This window comes from Lithobates pipiens, unplaced genomic scaffold (genome assembly GCF_037356315.1).
Source record: "Lithobates pipiens isolate NorthernLeopardFrog02 unplaced genomic scaffold, aLitPip1_a1.2 Scaffold_114, whole genome shotgun sequence".
Lineage (NCBI taxonomy): Eukaryota > Metazoa > Chordata > Amphibia > Anura > Ranidae > Lithobates > Lithobates pipiens.
Window position 1 is genome coordinate 305,001 of NW_027507701.1, and position 17,500 is coordinate 322,500.

General features: G+C 51.7%; 25 non-coding genes and 16 pseudogenes across 25 annotated transcripts in view; all 41 read right to left on the bottom strand.

Annotated features, from left to right (window-relative positions):
* Window positions 1-93, bottom strand: part of LOC143963848 (5S ribosomal RNA) — a 119-nt pseudogene extending 26 nt beyond the window's left edge.
* Window positions 94-202: 109 nt separating this feature from the next.
* On the bottom strand, window positions 203-321 carry LOC143970843 (5S ribosomal RNA). Its single transcript, XR_013271793.1, has one exon. It is a non-coding gene; the product is annotated as a 5S ribosomal RNA (ribosomal RNA).
* Window positions 322-430: 109 nt separating this feature from the next.
* On the bottom strand, window positions 431-549 carry LOC143966171 (5S ribosomal RNA; annotated as a pseudogene).
* A 109-nt stretch (window positions 550-658) lies between these two features.
* On the bottom strand, window positions 659-777 carry LOC143969543 (5S ribosomal RNA). Its single transcript, XR_013271675.1, has one exon. It is a non-coding gene; the product is annotated as a 5S ribosomal RNA (ribosomal RNA).
* A 109-nt stretch (window positions 778-886) lies between these two features.
* Window positions 887-1,005, bottom strand: LOC143962278 (5S ribosomal RNA). The gene has a single exon (XR_013270662.1). It is a non-coding gene; the product is annotated as a 5S ribosomal RNA (ribosomal RNA).
* Window positions 1,006-1,114: 109 nt separating this feature from the next.
* LOC143967554 (5S ribosomal RNA) lies at window positions 1,115-1,233 on the bottom strand (annotated as a pseudogene).
* A 109-nt stretch (window positions 1,234-1,342) lies between these two features.
* Window positions 1,343-1,461, bottom strand: LOC143973610 (5S ribosomal RNA). Its single transcript, XR_013272092.1, has one exon. It is a non-coding gene; the product is annotated as a 5S ribosomal RNA (ribosomal RNA).
* A 109-nt stretch (window positions 1,462-1,570) lies between these two features.
* Window positions 1,571-1,689, bottom strand: LOC143961692 (5S ribosomal RNA). Its single transcript, XR_013270530.1, has one exon. It is a non-coding gene; the product is annotated as a 5S ribosomal RNA (ribosomal RNA).
* Window positions 1,690-1,798: 109 nt separating this feature from the next.
* LOC143963963 (5S ribosomal RNA) lies at window positions 1,799-1,917 on the bottom strand. The gene has a single exon (XR_013271057.1). It is a non-coding gene; the product is annotated as a 5S ribosomal RNA (ribosomal RNA).
* A 109-nt stretch (window positions 1,918-2,026) lies between these two features.
* LOC143969278 (5S ribosomal RNA) lies at window positions 2,027-2,135 on the bottom strand (annotated as a pseudogene).
* Window positions 2,136-2,244: 109 nt separating this feature from the next.
* Window positions 2,245-2,363, bottom strand: LOC143963088 (5S ribosomal RNA; annotated as a pseudogene).
* Window positions 2,364-2,472: 109 nt separating this feature from the next.
* LOC143964555 (5S ribosomal RNA) lies at window positions 2,473-2,591 on the bottom strand. The gene has a single exon (XR_013271164.1). It is a non-coding gene; the product is annotated as a 5S ribosomal RNA (ribosomal RNA).
* Window positions 2,592-2,711: 120 nt separating this feature from the next.
* On the bottom strand, window positions 2,712-2,830 carry LOC143972155 (5S ribosomal RNA). Its single transcript, XR_013271912.1, has one exon. It is a non-coding gene; the product is annotated as a 5S ribosomal RNA (ribosomal RNA).
* Window positions 2,831-2,939: 109 nt separating this feature from the next.
* On the bottom strand, window positions 2,940-3,058 carry LOC143964404 (5S ribosomal RNA; annotated as a pseudogene).
* Window positions 3,059-3,167: 109 nt separating this feature from the next.
* LOC143973551 (5S ribosomal RNA) lies at window positions 3,168-3,286 on the bottom strand. The gene has a single exon (XR_013272081.1). It is a non-coding gene; the product is annotated as a 5S ribosomal RNA (ribosomal RNA).
* A 109-nt stretch (window positions 3,287-3,395) lies between these two features.
* LOC143966768 (5S ribosomal RNA) lies at window positions 3,396-3,514 on the bottom strand. Its single transcript, XR_013271628.1, has one exon. It is a non-coding gene; the product is annotated as a 5S ribosomal RNA (ribosomal RNA).
* A 109-nt stretch (window positions 3,515-3,623) lies between these two features.
* Window positions 3,624-3,742, bottom strand: LOC143970249 (5S ribosomal RNA). The gene has a single exon (XR_013271739.1). It is a non-coding gene; the product is annotated as a 5S ribosomal RNA (ribosomal RNA).
* Window positions 3,743-3,851: 109 nt separating this feature from the next.
* Window positions 3,852-3,970, bottom strand: LOC143964045 (5S ribosomal RNA). The gene has a single exon (XR_013271067.1). It is a non-coding gene; the product is annotated as a 5S ribosomal RNA (ribosomal RNA).
* A 109-nt stretch (window positions 3,971-4,079) lies between these two features.
* LOC143971823 (5S ribosomal RNA) lies at window positions 4,080-4,198 on the bottom strand. The gene has a single exon (XR_013271882.1). It is a non-coding gene; the product is annotated as a 5S ribosomal RNA (ribosomal RNA).
* A 109-nt stretch (window positions 4,199-4,307) lies between these two features.
* On the bottom strand, window positions 4,308-4,426 carry LOC143966602 (5S ribosomal RNA; annotated as a pseudogene).
* Window positions 4,427-12,895: 8,469 nt separating this feature from the next.
* LOC143966613 (5S ribosomal RNA) lies at window positions 12,896-13,014 on the bottom strand (annotated as a pseudogene).
* A 109-nt stretch (window positions 13,015-13,123) lies between these two features.
* Window positions 13,124-13,242, bottom strand: LOC143966569 (5S ribosomal RNA; annotated as a pseudogene).
* A 109-nt stretch (window positions 13,243-13,351) lies between these two features.
* On the bottom strand, window positions 13,352-13,470 carry LOC143964296 (5S ribosomal RNA). Its single transcript, XR_013271117.1, has one exon. It is a non-coding gene; the product is annotated as a 5S ribosomal RNA (ribosomal RNA).
* Window positions 13,471-13,579: 109 nt separating this feature from the next.
* Window positions 13,580-13,698, bottom strand: LOC143972807 (5S ribosomal RNA). The gene has a single exon (XR_013271971.1). It is a non-coding gene; the product is annotated as a 5S ribosomal RNA (ribosomal RNA).
* A 109-nt stretch (window positions 13,699-13,807) lies between these two features.
* Window positions 13,808-13,916, bottom strand: LOC143969145 (5S ribosomal RNA; annotated as a pseudogene).
* A 109-nt stretch (window positions 13,917-14,025) lies between these two features.
* On the bottom strand, window positions 14,026-14,144 carry LOC143962830 (5S ribosomal RNA). Its single transcript, XR_013270806.1, has one exon. It is a non-coding gene; the product is annotated as a 5S ribosomal RNA (ribosomal RNA).
* A 109-nt stretch (window positions 14,145-14,253) lies between these two features.
* On the bottom strand, window positions 14,254-14,372 carry LOC143962038 (5S ribosomal RNA). The gene has a single exon (XR_013270612.1). It is a non-coding gene; the product is annotated as a 5S ribosomal RNA (ribosomal RNA).
* A 109-nt stretch (window positions 14,373-14,481) lies between these two features.
* LOC143962951 (5S ribosomal RNA) lies at window positions 14,482-14,600 on the bottom strand (annotated as a pseudogene).
* A 109-nt stretch (window positions 14,601-14,709) lies between these two features.
* LOC143964480 (5S ribosomal RNA) lies at window positions 14,710-14,828 on the bottom strand (annotated as a pseudogene).
* Window positions 14,829-14,937: 109 nt separating this feature from the next.
* On the bottom strand, window positions 14,938-15,056 carry LOC143966558 (5S ribosomal RNA; annotated as a pseudogene).
* A 109-nt stretch (window positions 15,057-15,165) lies between these two features.
* LOC143961513 (5S ribosomal RNA) lies at window positions 15,166-15,284 on the bottom strand. The gene has a single exon (XR_013270488.1). It is a non-coding gene; the product is annotated as a 5S ribosomal RNA (ribosomal RNA).
* A 109-nt stretch (window positions 15,285-15,393) lies between these two features.
* LOC143969134 (5S ribosomal RNA) lies at window positions 15,394-15,512 on the bottom strand (annotated as a pseudogene).
* A 109-nt stretch (window positions 15,513-15,621) lies between these two features.
* Window positions 15,622-15,740, bottom strand: LOC143967642 (5S ribosomal RNA; annotated as a pseudogene).
* A 109-nt stretch (window positions 15,741-15,849) lies between these two features.
* On the bottom strand, window positions 15,850-15,968 carry LOC143971669 (5S ribosomal RNA). Its single transcript, XR_013271868.1, has one exon. It is a non-coding gene; the product is annotated as a 5S ribosomal RNA (ribosomal RNA).
* A 109-nt stretch (window positions 15,969-16,077) lies between these two features.
* LOC143970733 (5S ribosomal RNA) lies at window positions 16,078-16,196 on the bottom strand. Its single transcript, XR_013271783.1, has one exon. It is a non-coding gene; the product is annotated as a 5S ribosomal RNA (ribosomal RNA).
* Window positions 16,197-16,305: 109 nt separating this feature from the next.
* LOC143965661 (5S ribosomal RNA) lies at window positions 16,306-16,424 on the bottom strand. Its single transcript, XR_013271618.1, has one exon. It is a non-coding gene; the product is annotated as a 5S ribosomal RNA (ribosomal RNA).
* A 109-nt stretch (window positions 16,425-16,533) lies between these two features.
* LOC143962133 (5S ribosomal RNA) lies at window positions 16,534-16,652 on the bottom strand. The gene has a single exon (XR_013270635.1). It is a non-coding gene; the product is annotated as a 5S ribosomal RNA (ribosomal RNA).
* Window positions 16,653-16,761: 109 nt separating this feature from the next.
* Window positions 16,762-16,880, bottom strand: LOC143970017 (5S ribosomal RNA). Its single transcript, XR_013271718.1, has one exon. It is a non-coding gene; the product is annotated as a 5S ribosomal RNA (ribosomal RNA).
* Window positions 16,881-16,989: 109 nt separating this feature from the next.
* LOC143967132 (5S ribosomal RNA) lies at window positions 16,990-17,108 on the bottom strand. The gene has a single exon (XR_013271631.1). It is a non-coding gene; the product is annotated as a 5S ribosomal RNA (ribosomal RNA).
* Window positions 17,109-17,217: 109 nt separating this feature from the next.
* LOC143964577 (5S ribosomal RNA) lies at window positions 17,218-17,336 on the bottom strand (annotated as a pseudogene).
* A 109-nt stretch (window positions 17,337-17,445) lies between these two features.
* Window positions 17,446-17,500, bottom strand: part of LOC143962469 (5S ribosomal RNA) — a 119-nt gene continuing 64 nt past the window's right edge. Inside the window, exon 1 of the ribosomal RNA XR_013270698.1 lies at window positions 17,446-17,500. This exon is cut by the window's right edge and continues 64 nt beyond it. This is a non-coding gene — a ribosomal RNA (5S ribosomal RNA).

A 17,500-nucleotide genomic window follows, 5' to 3' on the forward strand; every position in this document is an offset into this window, starting at 1 on the left:
CGGTCTCCCATCCAGGTACTAAACAAGCCCGACCCTGCTTAGCATCCGAGATCAGACGAGATCGAGCGCATTCAGGGTGATGTGGCAATAGGCGATCTTGCACCCTACTTACAACTCTCTTGACAAAAGCCAAGGTGGTCACCTCGGGCAATCAAGAGGAAAAATACAGCAGGTCGCCAAAGCCAACAACATAATGTAAAAAGGCCTACGGCACCTAGTATTCCCAGGCGGTCTCCCACCCAGGTACTAACCAGGCCCGACCCTGCTTAGCATCCGAGATCAGATGAGATCGAGCGCATTCAGGGTGATGTGGCCATAGGCGATCTTGCACCCTACTTACAACTCTCTTGACAAAAGCCAAGGTGGTCACCTTAGGCAATTGAGAGGAAAAATACAGCAGGTCGCCAAAGCCAACAACATAATGGAAAAAAGCCTATGGCACCTGGTATTCCCAGGCGGTCTCCCATCCAGGTACTAACCAGGCGCGACCCTGCTTAGCATCCGAGATCAGACGAGATAAAGCGCATTCAGGGTGATGTGGCCGTAGGCGGTCTTGCACCCTACTTACAACTCTCTTGACAAAAGCCAAGGTGGTCACCTCGGGCAATCGAGAGGAAAAATACAGCAGGTCGCCAAAGCCAACAACATAATGGAAAAAAGCCTACGGCACCTGGAATTCCCAGGCGGTCTCCCAGCCAGGTACTAACCAGGCCCGACCCTGCTTAGCATCCGAGATCAGACGAGATCGAGCGCATTCAGGGTGATGTGGCCGTAGGCGATCTTGCACCCTACTTACAACTCTCTTGACAAAAGCCAAGGTGGTCACCTCGGGCAACCAAGAGGAAAAATACAGCAGGTCGCCAAAGCCAACAACATAATGGAAAAAAGCCTACGGCACATGGTATTCCCAGGCGGTCTCCCATCCAGGTACTAACCAGGCCCGACCCTGCTTAGCATCCGAGATCAGAAGAGATCGAGCGCATTCAGGGTGATGTGGCCATAGGCAATATTGCACCCTACTTACAACTCACTTGACAAAAGCCAAGATGGTCACCTCGGGCAATCGAGAGGAAAAATACAGCAGGTCGCCAAAGCCAACAACATAATGGAAAAAAGCCTACGGCACCTGGTATTCCCAGGCGGTCTCCGATCCAGGTACTAACCAGGCCTGACCCTGCTTAGCATCCAAGATCAGACGAGATCGAGCGCATTAAGGGTGATGTGGCCGCAGGCAATTTTGCACCCTACTTACAACTCTCTTGACAAAAGCCAAGGTGGTCACCTCGGGCAATCGAGAGGAAAAATACAGCAGGTCGCCAAAGGGAACAACATAATGGAAAAAAGCCTACGGCACCTGGTATTCCCAGGCGGTCTCCCATCTAGGTACTAACCAGGCCCGACCCTGCTTAGCATCCGAGATCAGACGAGATCGAGCGCATTCAGGGTGATGTGGCCATAGCCGACCTTGCACCCTACTTACAACTCTCTTGACAAAAGCCAAGGTGGTCACCTCGGGCAATCGAGAGGAAAAATACAGCAGGTCGCCAAATCCAACAACATAATGGAAAAAAGCCTACGGCACCTAGTATTCCCAGGCGGTCTCCCTTCCGGGTACTAACCAGGCCCGACCCTGCTTAGCATCCGAGATCAGACGAGATCGAGCGCATTCAGGGTGATGTGGCCGTAGGCGGTCTTGCACCCTACTTACAACTCTCTTGACAAAAGCCAAGGTGGTCACCTTGGGCAATCGAGAGGAAAAATACAGCAGGTCGCCAAAGCCAACAACATAATGGAAAAAAGCCTACGGCACCTGGAATTCCCAGGCGGTCTCCCATCCAGGTACTAACCAGGCCCGACCCTGCTTAGCATCCGAGATCAGACGAGATCGAGCGCATTCAGGGTGATGTGGCCGTAGGCAATCTTGCACTCTACTTACAACTCTCTTGACAAAAGCCAAGGTGGTCACCTCGGGCAATCGAGAGGAAAAATACAGCAGGTCGCCAAAGCCAACAACATAATGGAAAACAGCCTACGGCACCTGGTATTCCCAGGCGGTCTCCCATCCAGGTACTAACCAGGCCTGACCGTGCTTAGCATCCGAGATCGAGCGCATTCAGGGTGATGTGGCTGTAGGTGATCTTGCACCCTACTTAGAACTCTCTTGACAAAAGCCAAGGTGGTCACCTCGGGCAATCGAGAGGAAAAATACAGCAGGTCGCCAAAGCAAACAACATAATGGAAAAAAGCCTACGGCACCTAGTATTCCCAGGCGGTCTCCCACCCAGGTACTAACCAGGCCGGACCCTGCTTAGCATCCGAGATCAGACGAGATCGAGCGCATTCAGGGTGATGTGGCCGTAGGCGGTCTTGCACCCTACTTACAACTCTCTTGACAAAAGCCAAGGTGGTCACCTTGGGCAATAGAGAGGAAAAATACAGCAGATCGCCAAAGCCAACAACATAATGGAAAAAAGCCTACAGCACCTGGTATTCCCAGGCGGTCTCCCATCCAGGTACTAACCAGGCCCGACCCTGCTTAGCATCCGAGATCAGACGAGATCGAGCGCATTCAGGGTGATGTGGCCGTAGGCAATCTTGCAACCTACTTACAACCTACTTACAACTCTCTTGACAAAAGCCAAGGTGGTCACCTCGGGCAATCGAGAGGAAAAATACAGCAGGTCACCAAAGCCAACAACATGATGGAAAAAAGCCTACGGCACCCGGTATTCCCAGGCGGTCTCCCATCCAGGTACTAACCAGGCCCGACCCTGCTTAGCATCCGAGATCAGACGAGATCGAGCACATTCAGGGTGATGTGGCCATAGGCGATCTTGCACCCTACTTACAACTATCTTGACAAAAGCCAAGGTGGTCACCTCGGGCAATCGAGAGGAAAAATACAGCAGGTCGCCAAAGCCAACAACATAATGGAAAAAAGCCTACGGCACCTGGTATTCGCAGGCGGTCTCCCATCCAGGTACTAACCAGGCCCGACCCTGCTTAGCATCCGAGATCAGACGAGATCGAACCCATTCAGGGTGATGTGGCCGTAGGCAATCTTGCACGCTACTTACAACTCTCTTGACAAAAGCCAAGGTGGTCACCTCGGGCAATCGAGAGGAAAAATACAGCAGGTCACCAAAGCCAACAACATAATGGAAAAAAGCCTACAGCACCTGGTATTCCCAGGCGGTCTCCCATCCAAATACTAACCAGGCGCGACCCTGCTTAGCATCCGAGATCAGACGAGATCGAGCGCATTCAGGGTGATGTGGCTGTAGGCGATCTTGTACCCTACTTACAACTTTCTTGACAAAAACCAAGGTGGTCACCTCGGGCAATCGAGAGGAAAAATACAGCAGGTCGCCAAAGCCAACAACATAATGGAATAAAGCCTACGGCACCTGGAATTCCCAGGCGGTCTCCCATCCAGGTACTAACCAGGCCCGACCCTGCTTAGCATCCGAGATCAGACGAGATCAAGTGCATTCAGGGTGATGTGGCCGTAGGCAAGCTTTAGCCCTACTTACAACTCTCTTGACAAAAGCCAAGGTGGTCACCTCGGGCAATCGAGAGGAAAAATACAGCAGGTCGCCAAAGCCAACAACATAATGGAAAAAAGCCTACAGCACCTGGTATTCCCAGGCGGTCTCCCATCCAGGTACTAACCAGGCCCGACCCTGCTTAGCATCCGAGATCAGACGAGATCGAGCGCATTCAGAGTGATGTGGCCGTAGGCGGTCTTGCACCCTACTTACAACTCTCTTGACAAAAGCCAAGGTGGTCACCTCGGGCAATCGAGAGGAAAAATACAGCAGGTCGCCAAAGCCAACAACATAATGGAAAAAAGCCTACGGCACCTGGAATTCCCAGGCGGTCTCCCATCCAGGTACTAACCAGGCCCGACCCTGCTTAGCATCCGAGATCAGACGAGATCGAGCGCATTCAGGGTGATGTGGCCGTAGGCAATCTTGCACCCTACTTACAACTCTCTTGACAAAAGCCAAGGTGGTCACCTCGGGCAATCGAGAGATAAAATACAGCAGGTCGCCAAAGCCAACAACATAATGGAAAACAGCCTACGGCACCTGGTATTCCCAGGCGGTCTCCCATCCAGGTACTAACCAGGCCCAACCCTGCTTAGCATCCGAGATCAGACGAGATCGAGCGCATTCAGGGTGATGTGGCAGTAGGCAATCTTGCACCCTACTTACAACTCTCTTGACAAAAGCCAAGGTGGTCACCTCGGGCAATCGAAAGGAAAAATACAGCAGGTCGCCAAAGCCAACAACATAATGGAAAAAAGCCTACGGCACCTGGTATTCCCAGGCCATCTCCCATCCAGGTACTAACCAGGCCCGACCCTGCTTAGCATCCGAGATCAGACGAGATCGAGCGCATTAAGGATGATGCGGCCGTAGGCGATCTTGCACCCTACTTACAACTCTCTTGACAAAAGCCAAGGTGGGCACCTCGGGCAATCGAGAGGAAAAATACAGCAGGTCGCCAAAGCCAACAACATAATGGAAAAAAGCCTACGGCACCTGGTATTCCCAGGCCATCTCCCATCCAGGTACTAACCAGTAGTGATGGCCGAACGGTTCGCCCGGCGGTCGTTTCGCGGCGAATTTCCGACTTTCGCCGTCCGCGGGTTCGAACGCCTTTTTCCGTCGTTCGCCCCGGCGGACTTACGTGTTTAATGTATACAAGAACTTTAACCTTTCGTGACACGTTTATCATGTGTTACAGGACAACCAATTGAGACATGACAGCTCATGGACACTTGGACATTCCCCCTAACCTATAAATACACCCGATCCGGTGGCCATTTTACATTCTTTCTTCTGTCACTGTAGGGAAAGGATCCTGTGTGGAGTAGGGACAGAGAAAACGCTAGCTATTTGGTACACAAAAGTTCTTTTCAGGACTGGTATAGGTGTTAGGTCAGCAGCCTGAGTTTCTTTTGTCAGTTTAGATAAAGGGACAGAGCGCTGTATGCTGCTATTTTAGGGACAGCTCAGCCAGATTAGTCTTTCTTCATCATCATCATCATCATCATCATTAGCTGTTACTATCAGGTCCACAAAAGAGCTGTTCCAGCTAATCGTTCCAGCCTACTCTTTTTTGCCAATTTGTATAGGGACAGGCAGGAAGCAGTGTGTCAGGCAGTGAGGATAATTTTAAAGACTTGCTGTTACTATTAGTTCCACAAAGGTTCTTTTCAGGACTGGTATCAGTGGTACGGTAATAGGCTTGTACACGTATAATATTCTTTCTTCCAAATATAGAAAGAATATTATACTTGACTGCTGCCCTTCTGCTGCAGTCTGCTAATCATTCACAACTCACTTGTTCCACAAAGCTCTTTATCAGGACTGGTAACTTGGTCTGTCTAGGGTGCTACGGTACATAGGCTTGGGTGCGGTACAGTCTGCTGTTCTGTAAGGACCGCTATCGGTCCACAATACATAGGGTTGCCGTGCACTACTGCTGACCGCTGCCCTATACTGCAGCAGTCCTTCATTGGTATAGGGACTGACGTACAGTCTGCTAATCACTAACACACAACCTGCTTGGTCCACAAAAGTTCTTATAAGGACTGGTAACTTGGTATAGGGTGCTACGGTACATAGGCCTGAGTGCGTTACAGTCTGCTGTTCTGTAAGGACCGCTATCGGTCCACAATACATAGGGTTGCCGTGCACTACTGCTGACCGCTGCCCTATACTGCAGCAGTCCTTCAGCGGTATAGGGACTGACGCACAGTCTGCTAAACACTAACACACAACCTGCTTGGTCCACAAAAGTTTTTATAAGGACTGGTAACTTGGTATAGGGTGCTACGGTACATAGGCCTGAGTGCAGTACAGTCTGCTGTTCTGTAAGGACCGCTATCGGTCCACAATACATAGGGTTGCCGTGCACTACTGCTGACCGCTGCCCTATACTGCAGCAGTCCTTCATTGGTATAGGGACTGACGTACAGTCTGCTAATCACTAACACACAACCTGCTTGGTCCACAAAAGTTCTTATAAGGACTGGTAACTTGGTATAGGGTGCTACGGTACATAGGCCTGAGTGCGTTACAGTCTGCTGTTCTGTAAGGACCGCTATCGGTCCACAATACATAGGGTTGCCGTGCACTACTGCTGACCGCTGCCCTATACTGCAGCAGTCCTTCATTGGTATAGGGACTGACGTACAGTCTGCTAATCACTAACACACAACCTGCTTGTTCCACAAAAGTTCTTATAAGGACTGGTAACTTGGTATAGGGTGCTACGGTACATAGGCCTGAGTGCGTTACAGTCTGCTGTTCTGTAAGGACCGCTATCGGTCCACAATACATAGGGTTGCCGTGCACTACTGCTGACCGCTGCCCTATACTGCAGCAGTCCTTCATTGGTATAGGGACTGACGTACAGTCTGCTAATCACTAACACACAACCTGCTTGGTCCACAAAAGTTCTTATAAGGACTGGTAACTTGGTATAGGGTGCTACGGTACATAGGCCTGAGTGCGTTACAGTCTGCTGTTCTGTAAGGACCGCTATCGGTCCACAATACATAGGGTTGCCGTGCACTACTGCTGACCGCTGCCCTATACTGCAGCAGTCCTTCAGCGGTATAGGGACTGACGCACAGTCTGCTAAACACTAACACACAACCTGCTTGGTCCACAAAAGTTTTTATAAGGACTGGTAACTTGGTATAGGGTGCTACGGTACATAGGCCTGAGTGCGTTACAGTCTGCTGTTCTGTAAGGACCGCTATCGGTCCACAATACATAGGGTTGCCGTGCACTACTGCTGACCGCTGCCCTATACTGCAGCAGTCCTTCATTGGTATAGGGACTGACGTACAGTCTGCTAATCACTAACACACAACCTGCTTGTTCCACAAAAGTTCTTATAAGGACTGGTAACTTGGTATAGGGTGCTACGGTACATAGGCCTGAGTGCGTTACAGTCTGCTGTTCTGTAAGGACCGCTATCGGTCCACAATACATAGGGTTGCCGTGCACTACTGCTGACCGCTGCCCTATACTGCAGCAGTCCTTCATTGGTATAGGGACTGACGTACAGTCTGCTAATCACTAACACACAACCTGCTTGTTCCACAAAAGTTCTTATAAGGACTGGTAACTTGGTATAGGGTGCTACGGTACATAGGCTTGAGTGCGGTACAGTCTGCTGTTCTGTAAGGACCGCTATCGGTCCACAATAGATAGGGTTGACGTGCACCACTGCTGACCGCTGCCCTATACTGCAGCAGTCCTTCAGCGGTATAGGGACTGACGTACAGTCTGCTAAACACTAATACACAACCTGCTTGGTCCACAAAAGTTCTTATAAGGACTGGTAACTTGGTATAGGGTGCTACGGTACATAGGCTTGAGTGCGGTACAGTCTGCTGTTCTGTAAGGACCGCTATCGGTCCACAATAGATAGGGTTGACGTGCACCACTGCTGACCGCTGCCCTATACTGCAGCAGTCCTTCAGCGGTATAGGGACTGACGCACAGTCTGCTAAACACTAACACACAACCTGCTTGGTCCACAAAAGTTTTTATAAGGACTGGTAACTTGGTATAGGGTGCTACGGTACATAGGCCTGAGTGCGTTACAGTCTGCTGTTCTGTAAGGACCGCTATCGGTCCACAATACATAGGGTTGCCGTGCACTACTGCTGACCGCTGCCCTATACTGCAGCAGTCCTTCATTGGTATAGGGACTGACGTACAGTCTGCTAATCACTAACACACAACCTGCTTGGTCCACAAAAGTTCTTATAAGGACTGGTAACTTGGTATAGGGTGCTACGGTACATAGGCTTGAGTGCGGTACAGTCTGCTGTTCTGTAAGGACCGCTATCGGTCCACAATAGATAGGGTTGACGTGCACCACTGCTGACCGCTGCCCTATACTGCAGCAGTCCTTCAGCGGTATAGGGACTGACGTACAGTCTGCTAAACACTAATACACAACCTGCTTGGTCCACAAAAGTTCTTATAAGGACTGGTAACTTGGTATAGGGTGCTACGGTACATAGGCTTGAGTGCGGTACAGTCTGCTGTTCTGTAAGGACCGCTATAGGTCCACAATAGATAGGGTTGACGTGCACCACTGCTGACCGCTCACCTATACTGCAGCAGTCCTTCAGCGGTATAGGGACTAAGAGTTTTGTCACAGGGTCATTTAAAAAATGACATGCAGAGGAAGAGGCAGGCCCTTCCGCAGGGGTGGTAGGGGTAGGGCAGGAGCAACAGGCTTGAGCCAAAGTGGGAAGTTGCAGAAGGTGCGTTCAATTACTTTAAAGGATGCACCAGACTTGGTTGAGTGGCTCGCTCAGCCTTACTCTTCTGCACCCTCCTCATCCTCTCGATCTGCACCCTCTTCTTCACTCTCTGCTATGTGCACCCCCAAAGACACTACCACCAACAACACGACCACCACCACCACCACCACATACCTTCCGCTTGAGTCACTGGAATTATTTTCCGATCCATATCAAGAGGACATTTCTGATGCGCAGCCACTCTTGGTATTGGATCAGGAAGAGGAGGTAGCAACAAGCGCTACTCAGCAGTCTGACGCCAGTACCCAGATCAGCCCAAGGAGGAGGTTGGTCCCCGGTGTTGCTGCCTACTCTACTTATAGCGGTGGGGAAGGTGACGTTGATGATGACGTGTCTAGTGATGTCACGTGGGTGCCCACAAGAGAGGAAGAGGAGGGGAGTTCAGAGGGAGATATGGACCAGCAGATAGGGAGGAGAAGCAGCAATGACTTACATTGCACAGCAGGGACAAAGCAGACTGCAAATGTATCAGGAGCGAGTCATCGACCATGTACGGTCACATCTGGCGCTCCCAGGACACCGGCACATGGCTCCGCAGTGTGGGCTTTTTTTAACGTGTCCGCTGCTGACAATAGCGTTGCCATCTGCAATCTTTGCAGTCAACGCGTTAGTCGCGGTAAGCCCAATACTCACCTAGGGACGACCGCCTTAAGAAGGCACATGAGCAGCCATCACCGAGCCCAGTGGGAGCAACGGAACACACAAAGCCACACTGCAGGCTCTCACCGTCCAGCCTCGTCTTCTACTTCTCCTTCTCCTCTCTCCTCACAATTGTCCTCCACTCCACCTTCCATCACGCCAAGCTCACATTTTTCTGCAAAAAGGCAGGCTTCCGTGGGCCTAATGTTTGAGCGTAAAAAAATGATGACGCCGGATAACCCTCTTGCCCAACGGTTGGCGGCTGGCTTGTCAGAACTCATAGCCCGCCAACTACTGCCATATAAACTGGTGGACTCGGAGGCCTTTCGCAAATTTGTGGCCATTGGAACACCACAATGGAAGGTCCCAGGAAGGAAGTATTTCTCAGAGAAGGGCATCCCAGAGCTATATGGCCATGTTCAGCGGCAAGTGAATGTATCTCTGGCACACAGTGTCGGTGCCAAGATACATCTGACCACAGACACGTGGTCTAGCAAACACGGGCAGGGAAGGTATATCAGTTTTACTGCCCACTGGGTGAACCTTCTGACGGCCGTCAAGCATGTAACCCGTGGCACCCGTGTAGATTTGGTTTTACCGCCACGGATTGCATGCAGGCCTGACTCTTCTTCTCCTCCTCCTACTCCATCCTCCTCCCTCTCCTCCTCAGCTGCCTCCTCCTTTTCCGCTGCTAGCGTCTCTTCCACTGCACCGCCCAAGCTCCCCAGAACCTATTCCACATGCCAGGTGAGACGTTGCCATGCCGTGCTGCGTCTGTTGTGCCTGGAAGCAAAGAGCCACACTGGCCCGGCACTCCTTTCAGCTTTGCGTTCACAGGCAGATGAGTGGCTAACACCGCTCAATTTGACAGTTGGTAAAGTGGTGTGTGACAACGGTGCCAATCTGCTTAGCGCATTGAAACAGGGCAAAATCACGCACGTGCCGTGCATGGCACACGTCTTAAACTTGGTCGTGCAGCGATTCCTTGTCAAATACCCTGGGGTCCAGGACATCTTGCGGCAGGCAAGGAAAATCTCGGCCCATTTCAGAAGATCTTACACGGCCATGGCTCGCCTTGCTGACATTCAGCGGCGACACCATCTGCCGGTCAGACGTCTTATTTGCGATTGCCCGACGCGATGGAACTCAACCTTCTATATGCTTGATAGGCTGCTCCAGCAGAAACGTGCAGTTAACGTCTACCTGTATGAACTCTGCGAAAGAAACGGTTCTGGGGAGCTGGGTTTTTTTTCACCGCGCCAGTGGCTGCTCATGCGCGACACATGCAGACTTCTGCGGCCATTTGAGGAGATCACCAAACTGGTCAGTCGCAGCCATGGCGCCATCAGTGACATGGTACCTTATGCCTTCTTTCTGGAGCGTGCATTGCGTCGTGTCATTGATCAGGCTGTGGAGGAGCAGGAGCGGGAAGATGAGGAAGTCGCAATGCTGGATGAATTCCCAGGGGGGGCTACTCTATCTGAGACAAGTCAACAACAGGAGTCTGATGAGGAGTCAGAGGAGGATGGTGCCGGGGCGGATGAGCAGGAGCAAGAAGAGCATGCTTTAAACCTTTCTGGGATCCCTGTTGTGCGAGGATGGGGAGAGGAGAATGAAGAGGACGACATTATCCTGGATGATGAGCAGGAGCCAGGCCACCACACCGCTTCCACTTTAGTGCAAATGGGGGCCTTCATGCTCCAGTGTTTTAATAGGGACCCCCGTATAAAAAGCATGAGGGTCAAGGACCAGTACTGGGTGGCAACGTACTTAGACCCCCGGTACAAACACAAAATGGCGGAAATGTTACCGCCGTCGCAGAGGGCTGTCAGAATGCAGCACTTCCAGGCCTTGCTTCGAGAAATGCTGCATTCTGCTTTTGCGTGCGCTGGCAGAGGAGCAATTCCCACTCCCAGAGAAGGATTTGCGGGTACCAATCCAACAGCGCCTGCAAGAAGAGGCCGGTTTGAAGATGTGTTGGTGACTTCGGATATGAGGTCATTCTTTCAGCCGACCCATCGACAGGTGTCATCCGGATCCAGCATCAGGGAACGCCTAGACCGTCAGGTGTCCGACTACATTGGGTTAACGGCCGATGTGGACGCTCTGAGGAGTGATGAACCCCTAGACTACTGGGTGGGCAGGCTTGACCTCTGGCCAGAGCTTGCCCAATTTGCAATCGAACTGTTGGCTTGCCCCTCATCCAGTGTCCTGTCCGAAAGGACGTTCAGCGCAGCAGGGGGGATTGTGACCGATAAGCGTACTCGCCTAGCTCACCACAGTGTTAACTACCTCACATTTCTAAAAATGAATGAGGCATGGATCTCGGAGGAATTCAACACATGTGATCAGTAGACCATGTATATGTCTATAAACAATTTTTGGAATCAAGCACACAGACCTTCTTAATTCATTTGGCTCACTTCCCTGACCCAAAAAAGCACACCGTACTATATGCCCCTACCCTCCTCTTTGAAGAGGTTGAGCGGTGTCATATTTCTACTGGGGCTGCTTATTATGAGGGGTTCCCACCATCCCTGTGCTGTGCTGACTTCCTCCTGGGTGTTCTTATTATGAGGGGCTCCCACCATCCCTGTGCTGTGCTGACTTCCTCCTGGGGGTTCTTATTATGAGGGGATCACACCATCCCTGTGCTGTGCTGACTTCCTCCTGGGGCTGCTTACGGTGCTGCTGTCAGCGCTGTATGTCACGGAGCTGCTGTCAGCGCTGTATGTCACGGAGCTGCTGTCAGCGCTGTATGTCACGGAGCTGCTGTCAGCGCTGTATGTCACGGAGCTGCTGTCAGCGCTGTATGTCACGGAGCTGCTGTCAGCGCTGTATGTCACGGAGCTGCTGTCAGCGCTGTATGTCACGGAGCTGCTGTCAGCGCTGTATGTCACGGAGCTGCTGTCAGCGCTGTATGTCACGGAGCTGCTGTCAGCGCTGTATGTCACGGAGCTGCTGTCAGCGCTGTATGTCACGGTGCTGCTGTCAGCGCTGTATGTCACGGAGCTGCTGTCAGCGCTGTATGTCACGGAGCTGCTGTCAGTGCTGTATGTCACGGAGCTGCTGTCAGCGCTGTATGTCACGGAGCTGCTGTCAGCGCTGTATGTCACGGAGCTGCTGTCAGCGCTGTATGTCACGGTGCTGCTGTCAGCGCTGTATGTCACGGAGCTGCTGTCAGCGCTGTATGTCACGGAGCTGCTGTCAGCGCTGTATGTCACGGAGCTGCTGTCAGCGCTGTATGTCACGGAGCTGCTGTCAGCGCTGTATGTCACGGAGCTGCTGTCAGCGCTGTATGTCACGGTGCTGATGTCAGTGCTCTGTATTACGGTGCTGCTGTCAGTGCTCTGTATCTCCTGCACCCTCTTGTTTGCCTACCCTGGTCCCTGACCTTCCCTCTCCTCCATTGCCTTCATTAGCTCCATAGTCCTGAATTGTCAGAACAATTTCCCAAATAAAAAAAAAATGCTTGTAGTTATCGATCCCAAATTCACCTCATACATGTATTATGCTATTGTCCAGGTGGTGGGACTACGTGCTACCCCCTAATAATTACCCCGTGGCCGCAAATTCGACCTAAAGGTTTGCGAAATTCGCCTCCCATTGAAGTCAATGGAGCCCGCGGCGAACGGTCGTTTTCGCGAACGTTTGTGTCCGTTCGCGTTTCGCGTTCGCGAAACGTCCCGTCGGAAGTTCGTCCATCACTACTAACCAGGCCCAACCCTGCTTAGCATCCGAGATCAGACGAGATCGAGCGCATTCAGGGTGATGTGGCAGTAGGCAATCTTGCACCCTACTTACAACTCTCTTGACAAAAGCCAAGGTGGGCACCTCGGGCAATCGAGAGGAAAAATACAGCAGGTCGCCAAAGCCAACAACATAATGGAAAAAAGCCTACGGCACCTGGTATTCCCAGGCCATCTCCCATCCAGGTACTAACCAGGCCCGACCCTGCTTAGCATCCGAGATCAGACGAGATCGAGCGCATTAAGGATGATGCGGCCGTAGGCGATCTTGCACCCTACTTACAACTCTCTTGACAAAAGCTAGGTTGGTCACCTCGGGCAATCGAGAGGAAAAATACAGTAGGTCGCCAAAGCCAACAACATAATGGAAAAAAGCCTACGGCACCCGGTATTCCCAGGCGGTCTCCCATCCAGGCACTAACCAGGCCCGACCCTGCTTAGCATCCAAGATCAAATGAGATCGAGCGTGTTCAGGGTGATGTGGCCCTAGGTGATCTTGCACCCTACTTACAACTCTCTTGACAAAAGCCAAGGTGGTCACCTCGGGCAATCGAGAGGAAAAATACAGCAGGTCGCCAAAGCCAACAACATAATGGAAAAAAGCCTACGGCACCTGGTATTCCCAGGCGGTCTCCCATCCAGGTACTAACCAGGCCCGACCCTGCTTAGCATCCGAGATCAGATGAGATCGAGCGCATTCAGGGTGATGTGGCCGTAGGCGATCTTGCACCCTACTTACAACTCTCTTGACAAAAGCCAAGGTGGTCACCTCGGGCAATCGAGAGGAAAAATACAGCAGGTCGCCAAAGCCAACAACATAATGGAAAAAAGCCTACGGCACCTGGTATTCCCAGGCGGAATCCCATCCAGGTACTAACCAGGCCCGACCCTGCTTAGCATCCGAGATCAGACGAGATCAAGTGCATTCAGGGTGATGTGGCCGTAGGCGATCTTGCATCCTACTTACAACTCTCTTGACAAAAGCCAAGGTGGTCACCTCGGGCAATCGAGAGGAAAAATACAGCAGGTCGCCAAAGCCAACAACATAATGGAAAAAAGCCTACGGCACCTTGTATTCCAAGGCGGTCTCCCATCCAGGTACTAACCAGGCCCGACCCTGCTTAGCATCCGAGATCGAGCGCATTCAGGGTGATGAGGCCGTAGGCGATCTTGCACCCTACTTACAACTCTCTTGACAAAAGCCAAGGTGGTCACCACGGGCAATCGAGAGGAAAAATACAGCAGGTCGCCAAAGCCAACAACATAATGGAAAAAAGCCTACGGCACCTGGTATTCCCAGGAGGTCTCCCATCCAGGTACTAACCAGGCCGGACCCTGCTTAGCATCCGAGATCAGATGAGAACGAGCGCATTCAGGGTGATGTGGCCGTAGGCAAACTTGCACCCTACTTACAACTCTCTTGACAAAAGCCAAGGTGGTCACCTCGGGCAATCGAGAGGAAAAATACAGCAGGTCGCCAAAGCCAACAACATAATGGAAAAAAGCCTACGGCACCTGGTATTTCCAGGCGGTCTCCCATCCAGGTACTAACCAGGCCCGACCCTGCTTAGCATCCAAGATCAGATGAGATCGAGCGCATTCAGGGTGATGTGGCCATAGGCAATCTTACACCCTACTTACAACTCTCTTGACAAAAGCCAAGGTGGTCACCTCGGGCAATCGAGAGGAAAAATACAGCAGGTCGCCAAAGCCAACAACATAATGGAAAAAAGCCTACGGCACCTGATATTCCCAGGTGGTCTCCCATCCAGGTACTAACCAGGGCCCATCCTGCTTAGCATCCGAGATCAGATGAGATCGAGCGCATTCAGGGTGATGTGGCCGTAGGCGATCTTGCGTCTTACTTACAACTCTCTTGACAAAAGCCAAGGTGGTCACCTCGGGCAATCGAGAGGAAAAATACAGCAGGTCGCCAAAGCCAACAACATAATGGAAAAAAGCCTACGGCACCTGGTATTCCCGGGTGGTCTCCCATCCAGGTACTAACCAGGCCCGACCCTGCTTAGCATCCGAGATCAGACAAGATCAAACGCATTCAGGGTGATGTAGCCGTAGGCTATCTTGCACCCTACTTACAACTCTCTTGACAAAAGCCAAGGTGGTCACCTCGGGCAATCGAGAGGAAAAATACAGCAGGTCGCCAAAGCCAACAACATAATGGAAAAAAGCCTACGGCACCTGGTATTCCCAGGAAGTCTCCCATCCAGGTACTAATCAGGCCCGACCCTGCTTAGCATCTGAGATCAGACGAGATCGAGCGCATTCAGGGTGATGTTGTCGTAGGAGATCTTGCACCCTACTTACAACTCTCTTGACAAAAGCCAAGGTGGTCACCTCGGGCAATCGAGAGGAAAAATACAGCAGGTCGCCAAAGCCAACAACATAATGGAAAAAAGCCTACGGCACCTGGTATTCCCAGGCGGTCTCCCACCCAGGTACTAACCAGGCCCAACCCTGCTTAGCATCCAAGAACAGACGAGATCGAGCGCATTCAGGGTGATGTGGCCGTAGGCGATCTTGCACCCTACTTACAACTCTATTGACAAAAGCCAAGGTGGTCACCTCGGGCAATCGAGAGGAAAAATACAGCAGGTCGCCAAAGCCAACAACATAATGGAAAAAAGCCTACGGCACCTGGTATCCCCAGGCGGTCTCCCATACATGTACTAACCAGGCCGGACCATGCTTAGCATCCGAGATCAGACGAGATTGAGTGCATTCAGGGTGATGTGGCCATAAGCCATCTTGCACCCTACTTACAACTCTCTTGACAAAAGCCAAGGTGGTCACCTCGGGCAATCGAGAGGAAAAATACAGCAGGTCGCCAAAACCAACAACATAATTGAAAAAAGCCTACGGCACCTGGTATTCCCAGGCAGTCTCCCATTAAGGTACTAACCAGGCCTGACGCTGCTTAGCATCCGAGATCAGACAAGATCGAGCGCATTCAGGGTGATGTGGCCGTAGGCTATCTTGCACCCTACTTACAACTCTCTTGACAAAAGCCAAGGTGGTCACCTCAGGCAATCGAGAGGAAAAATACAGCAGGTCGCCAAAGCCAACAACATAATGGAAAAAAGCCTACGGCATCTGGTATTCCCAGGCGGTCTCCCATCCAGGTACTAACCAGGCCCGACCCTGCTTAGCATCCGAGATCAGACGAGATCGAGCGCTTTCAGGGTGATGTGGCCGTAGGCGAGCTTGCACCCTACTTACAGCTCTCTTGACAAAAGCCAAGGTGGTCACCTCGGGCAATCGAGAGGAAAAATACAGCAGGTCGCCAAAGCCAACAAAATAATGGAAAAAAACCTACGGCACCTGGTATTCCCAGGCGGTCACCCATCCAAGTACTAACCAGGCCTCACCCTGCTTAGCATCCGAGATCGGACGAGATCGAGTGCATTCAGGGTGATGTGGCCGTAGGCGATCTTGCACCCTACTTACAACTCTCTTGACAAAAGCCAAGGTGGTCACCTCGGGCAATCGAGAGGAAAAATACAGCAGGTCGCCAAAGCCAACAAAATAATGGAAAAAAGCCTACGGCACCTGGTATTCCCAGGCGGTCTCCCATTCAAGTACTAACCAGGCCCGACCCTGCTTAGCATCCGAGATCAGACGAGATCGAGCGCATTCAGGGTGATGTGGCCGTAGGCGATCTTGCACCCTACTTACAACTCTCTTGACAAAAGCCAAGGTGGTCACCTCGGGCAATGGAAAGGAAAAATACAGTAGGTCGCCAAAGCCAACAACAGAATGGAAAAAAGCCTACGGCACCTGGTATTCCCAGGCGGTCTCCCATCCAGGTACTAACCAGGCCCGACCTTGCTTAGCATCTGAGATCAGACGAGATCGAGTGCATTCAGGGTGATGTGGCCATAGGCCATCTTGCATCCTACTTACAACTCTCTTGACAAAAGCCAAGGTGGTCACCTCGGGCAATCTAGAGGAAAAATACAGCAGGTCACCAAAGCCAACAACATAATGGAAAAAAGCCTACGGCACCTGGTATTCCCAGGCGGTCTCCCATCCAGGTACTAACCAGGCCCAACCCTGCTTAGCATCCGAGATCAGACGAGATCGAGCGCATTCAGGGTGATGTGGCCGTAGGCGATGTTGCGCCCTACTTACAACTCTCTTGACAAAAGCCAAGGTGGTCACCTCGGGCAATCGAGAGGAAAAATACAGCAGGTCGCCAAAGCCAACAACATAATGGAAAAAAGCCTACGGCACCTGGTATTCCCAGGCGGTGTCCCATCCAGGTACTAACCAGGCCCGACCCTGCTTAGCATCCGAGATCAGATGAGATCGAGCGCATTCAGGGTGATGTGGCCGTAGGCGATCTTGCACCCTACTTACAACTCTCTTGACAAAAGCCAAGGTGGTCACCTCGGGCAATCGAGAGGAAAAATACAGCAGGTCGCCAAAGCCAACAACATAATGGAAAAAAGCCTACGGCACCTGGTATTCCAAGGCGGTCTCCGATCCTGGTACTAACCAGGCCCGACCCGGCTTAGCATCCGAGATCAGACGAGATCGAGCGCATTCAGGGTGATGTGGCCGTAGGCGATCTTGCACCCTACTTACAACTCTCTTGACAAAAGCCAAGGTGGTCACCTCAGGCAATCGAGAGGAAAAATACAGCAGGTCGCTAAAGCCAACAACATAATAAAAAAAAGCCTACGGCACCTGGTTTTCCCAGGCGGTCGTCCATCCAGGTACTAACCAGGCC